This window comes from Canis lupus, chromosome X, assembly GCF_048164855.1.
Source record: "Canis lupus baileyi chromosome X, mCanLup2.hap1, whole genome shotgun sequence".
NCBI lineage: Eukaryota > Metazoa > Chordata > Mammalia > Carnivora > Canidae > Canis > Canis lupus.
In genome coordinates this window covers 48,063,262-48,069,261 of record NC_132876.1, presented here as the reverse complement: position 1 = coordinate 48,069,261, position 6,000 = coordinate 48,063,262, and positions in this window count along the sequence as shown.

The window sequence follows — 6,000 nt, the reverse complement described above, 5'->3', positions numbered from 1 at the left end:
ATTTAGATTGTAGCATGTACCAGTGCTTCATTCCTTTTTATGGCTAAATAATATTCCATGGCATGTATATACTATATTTTGTTTATCCATTCATCTGTCAATGGGCATTTGGGTTGCTTCTACCTTTTTGCTATTGCAAATAATGCTGCAGTGAACATTGGTGTATAAATATCTGTTTGGGTCCATGCTTTCAATTCTTTTGGGCATATACATAGAAATAGAATTGCTGGATCATATGGTAAATCTATGTTTAATTTTTTGAGGAACTGCCATATTATTTTCCACAATTGCTGCCCCATTTTTGCATTCCCACTAGCAATACACAAGAGTTTCTCCACATCTTTTCCAACACTTGTTATGTTATATGGGTTTTTTTGTTTTGTGTGGTTTTTTAAAAAGATTTTATTTATTTATTCACGAGAAACACACAGAAAGAGAGGCAGAGACATACGCAGAGGGAGAAGCAGGTTCCACACAGGAAGCCTGATGTGGGAATTAATCCCAGGACTCCAGGATCACACCCTGGGCCAAAGGCAAGCACTAAACTGCTGAGCCATCCAGGGATCTCTGTTTTGAGTTGTTTTAATATAGCCATTCTAATGGGTATAGAGTGGTATCTCCCTGTAGTTTTTTTTTTTTTTTAAGATTTTATTTATTTGAGAAAGAGAGTGCGCGAGCACAAATAGGCAGAGTGGCAGGCAGAGGGAGAGGGAGAAACAGGCTCTCTGCTTAGCAAAAATCCCAATGTGGGGCTAGATCCCAGTACTCTGGGATCATGAGCTGAACCGAAGGCAGATGTTTAACTGACTGAGCCACCCAGGCGCCCTCCCTATGGTTTTTAATTTGCATTTCCCTAATGATTTCTGATGTTGGTCATCTTTTCATATGCTTGGTCATTTATATATCTTCTTTGGGGAAGTCCCTATCCAAATGCTTTATGTTTTAATTGGATCTTTTTTTGTCTTTTTGTTATTGAGTTGTAAGAATTCTTTATATATTCCAGATCCAAGTTCCTTATTAGACATATTTTTCATAAAAATAGACAACCAAATTATCAAATTTATTTAAAAATTCAAAGGACCTGGAAGAGCAATAACAATATGAAAAGAAAAACAATGTTGAAGGACTTACACTGCTGATTTTTAAGCTATAAATGAGGCATTGGTATAAGGACATAAACATGGATTAATGCAGCAAGATAGAGTCTAGAAATAGACAAATATAAGCCATCAATTGATTTTTTAAAAAGGTACTCAGATAATTTAAGTGATCAAGGGAATGGACAGTCAGTCCTTCTAACAAATAAAGCTGGTTCTACTGTATATTTTTTTGGGGGGGGGCGGGAAATGAACCTAGATCCTTACCATACATTTTACAGAAAATTTACTTGAAATTTATTGTGGACTTCAAAATAAGAGCTCAAACTATAAAGTGTCTACAAGACAATGTAGGAGAAATTCTTTGTAACTTTGAGGTAGAAAAGATTTCTTAGGGACACCTGGGTGGCTCAGTGGTTGAGCGTCTGCCTTTGGCTCAGGGCGTGATCCTGGTGTCCTGGGTTTGAGTCCTACATTGGGCTCCCTGTGAGAAGCCTGCTTCTCCCTCTGCCTATGTCTGTCTTTCATGAATAAATAAAAAAAAATCTTAAAAAAAGAAAAGATTTTTAGGACAAAAAATCATGAACCCTAAGAGAAAAAAAATTAAACATCTTAAAATGTTTTGCTCCTAGAAAGACAACATTAAGATAATGAAAATACTTGCAAGAGATATCTAACAAAGGATTTATATGCAGAATATATTTAAAAAGTTACAAATCAAAAAAATAATAAAATTTACAAATCAATAATATGAAGACAATCCAATATAAAATCAAATATAAAATATTTAAAAATCCAATAAAATCCAATCCAATGTAAAATGCAAAACAAATATAATATCAAATGTGCAAACAACAGTGGATTTGTCACAAAAGGAGATATATAAATGGCCAATGAGCACATAAAGGGATATTCAACATTATTTATCATCATGGAATTGCAAATTAAAATTAAAATGAGAAACTTATATGAAATCTCGATAATTTCTAAATCTATTTTAATTTTTTAAAGATTTTATTTATTTATTCATGAGACACAGAGAGGCAGAGACTTAGGCAGAGGGAGAAACAGGCTCCCTGAGGGAAGCCCAATGTGGGACCCGATCCCAGGACCCCGAAACCATGCCCTGAGCCAAAGGCAAATGCTCAACCACTGAGCCACTCAGGCGTCCCTAATTCCTAATTTTAAAAAGGCTGACAGGGCAGCCCCGGTGGCTCAGCGGTTTAGCGCCACCTTCAGCCCAGGGCGTGATCCTGGAGACCTGGATCGAGTCCCATGTTGGGCTTCCTGCATGGAGCCTGCTTCTCCCTCTGCCTGTGTTTTTGCCTCTTTCTCTCTGTGTGTATCTCTCATGAATAAATAAGCAAAATCCTTAAAAAATAAAATAAAAAGGCTGACAATATCAGGTGCTGGAAAGAGTGTGATGCAATTTGAAATCACATGCATTTTTGTTGGGAATATAAAACAGTATGGCAAGTTCAGACAATGGTTGTGTAGTTTATTATAAAATTAAAAATATACTTACTATAATATATATAAATACCACTCCCAAGTATCAATCCCACTCCACTGTGAGATCTTTTAAAATAATACTGAATTTTTCATGAATATAATATAATTACTGTAGAAATGTGGGAAATACAGGTTATAAAACTATGGGGAAAACTATAATCGAAATCATAAATACAATAACTACTGATTTTTGCTTTTCTTTGCACATACCATTTCCCTATATAATTTATATTCTGGATAAAATTGTTTTAGAGAATATATTTTTTCACTTGGCATCATTTCATAAGAGTTTTCCCTATGTCATTAAAATTTTCCTAAACATAATTTTAAGAAAGCAAATTGCAAACTACTATAAATAAACAAGTAGAAAAATCTTTGAACCAAGAAATGGTGGAAGCAGAAGCTTTGGGGGAAATAGGGGCCTCAAGATAGTGTGTTTTTAAAATGGGAGAAAAAAAACAGCATGTTTTATGCTGCTGAAAAGATAACTGATTACAATGAAATAAGTATAATGAAATCTTTTCTTGAAAAATGTGTGTGTGTATATGTGTGTAAATATATATACACATATTGGCATTGATAAAAGTCTGGGAGGGTATATATCAAAATGTTAGGAGTATTTATCAGTGTTAGGAAATGCAATATATATATTTTTAATTTTCCATATAATTACTAGGTTTTCTACTGTGAACATATATAACTTATGTAATAAAAAATAAGTTAAAGGATATGGAAGAGACACATTCCTAGCAATTTCAATAGAAAAAATACAATAGAAAAGAAGCTGAACCATTTTTGGGATAAGGAACATTTCTTTTTTTTTTAAGGATTCATTTATTTATTTTTGAGAGAGAGTCAAGAGAGGCAGAGGGAGAAAATATTCAAGCAGACTCCCTGCTGAGCACAGAGCCTGATACAGGGCTCAATCTCACTACCCATGAGATAATGATCTGAGCTGAAACTAAGAGTTGGACACTTAACTGACTGAGCCACACAGGTGCCCCTAAGGAACAGTTCTAAAGCAACCTATGGATTTAGTTAAAAGTATGATCGTGAGAACTATCTCACTGTTCTCTGTTTCCTCCAATGGATGTGCCCAAATCTGGAACCTTTCCAAAACAATAAAGGTGCCTAAGAAATAGAATGTATATCTCCCATATACAAACAATAATCATAAACAAACAATAATCATTGTTTTCAATAGGTACCCCTTCTATTCTTTGAGTGTTTCATAAGTATCAACAGTGCTGTTTTACATCTGATTTCTGTATGGATTCAAATACATTCTCCTAAATGGAAAGCATTATCTTTGGTAGTAGTAGTAGTACTAGAATAGCATTTATTATGGACTTACTTAGTAAACTACATTGTGAATCGCACAGGAAAAGTGTGTAAAGAAGTATTAGAAGCTCGTCCTTCAAATCTGGAGGGTAAGCCACCTACCCTCACTAATGTTATTGCAGAATTAGAAATATTCCTAAACAAACAAAAAGGACTCTCTCACTGTTTTTTCCTGACACAGTGGCCCAGCTTAGAATCCAAGGGTGTAGGCCTGCAGAGTTTTAGCATTCCTAAGAACATGTGGTATAGGTTTTTTTTTTTTTTTGGTATAGGTTATTAAATATCCTATGATTCTAAGGAATATATTAAATTAAATTTTATTTTTGAGTGGTTAATACAAACATGGGGTTCCAAATTCCAAAAGCACAAAAGTTCACACAGGTAAGTCTTCAAGTCTCCTTCCACTTTCTCTGCAAATAGGTTACCCTTCAAAAAAGGCAAGCACTGTTACCAGTTACTTGTTGATATTAACAGGGATATTCAATGTATACATATATGTAGTAAAGTATCATTAAGCAAATGATGGCACGCTAAACATTGCTATGCACCCTGTTTTCTTCACTTAAAAATGTGTTTTGGACATCATTCCATATCAGTATACATAGATAGAGCTGCTCTTTCTTTTTAATAGCTGCATATTACAGGGAGATACACCACAATTTTACTATTTATAATTATTTAGAATCTTTCCAATCTTTTACTATTAAAAAATTCTGCAGTGAATATTTTTTTACATATAGTATTTTGCAATGTACAAATATTACATTAGGATAGATTCTTTAAGTATAATTGCTGGTCAATAGTTATGTGCATTTGTGCACATGTCCCTTGACTTGTCTTTTTAATGAACAGTCTTGTCATTTGTTTTTCTACTGGATTGTTGGTCATTATCCTTTCTTTATAAGTTCATAGGGGTTTGCACTATATTAGGGAGCTTAGTAAGGCATAATTCTAAACATGAATAGAAGACCAAAAAAGAGGGAATCCCTTGGTGGCTCAGGGGTTTAGTGCCTGCCTTTGGCCCAGGGCGTGATCCTGGAGTCCTGGGATGGAGTCCCACATCAGGCTCCCTGCATGCAGCCTGCTTCTCCCTCTGCCTGTGTCTCTGCCTCTCTCTCTCCTCTGTGTCTTTCATGAATAAGTAAATAAAATCTTTAAAAAAAGAAGACCAAAAAAGAGTAACAAAGCACCAAATCCAAATTATATGTATCCACCAAATGTTATTACAGTATGAGATATTAAGATACCCCAAGTTTCTTTCTAAAATATATTTTAGTAAACTCTTGCTTCCTCCCTCCTCTATTGAAAAATCACATATAAAGCATCTCCTGTGTGGCAGACTCTAGGCTACGCTCTGGGGTTACAGACATTAAAGACAAAGACATACTTTTAGGCAGGCATTGATCTATAATCAACAGAAGATATCGTGGAATTCTCATGAGTCAATGGTCTTCACTTCCTTCAACTATTAACTGACTACTTTGTCTTCCATGTATAACACTGAGAATACAGTGGTGAACAAGACTGAGAAAGTGGCCCTTCCTTCATGGAACTTACAGTCTAATTCAAATTCCCTCCTGACAGTGCTTGGAATGCAAATTCAAAGAATTTTATATATTCAGAGATAAAGCATATGCATTCATTAGGCAGGTGAGAGAAAAGGAGGCAGGAGAGCAGCTAGGATCTGCCTTGAGAAGTACATGGGTAGTATCCCTTTCCTTAGATAGAAATGTGGAAGAGAAGCCAGACCATCCCTAACTAGTGCCTGACACCTGGCCGTGAGGTGACAGATAGGAAGGATTGCATGACCGGTTTGGATCCTTACAGAGACAGGCCCTTTTTCTTGAGCAACTGTAGGGACCTAGAAATGGCACAGTGTGCTACCGTTTCAAGTGAGAAAAAAAGCAGCGTGGCATAAAGAATGACTTGGCACAGATCAGTGGTTTGTTTCTTTGTGTTAGAGGGCAAGGTCTGCTTTCCTTTAGAACAGAAACAGTAACGAGGCCTCCACGGGAACCCCTTCCCACCTTCTTCCTTTCCACCGCCCCAT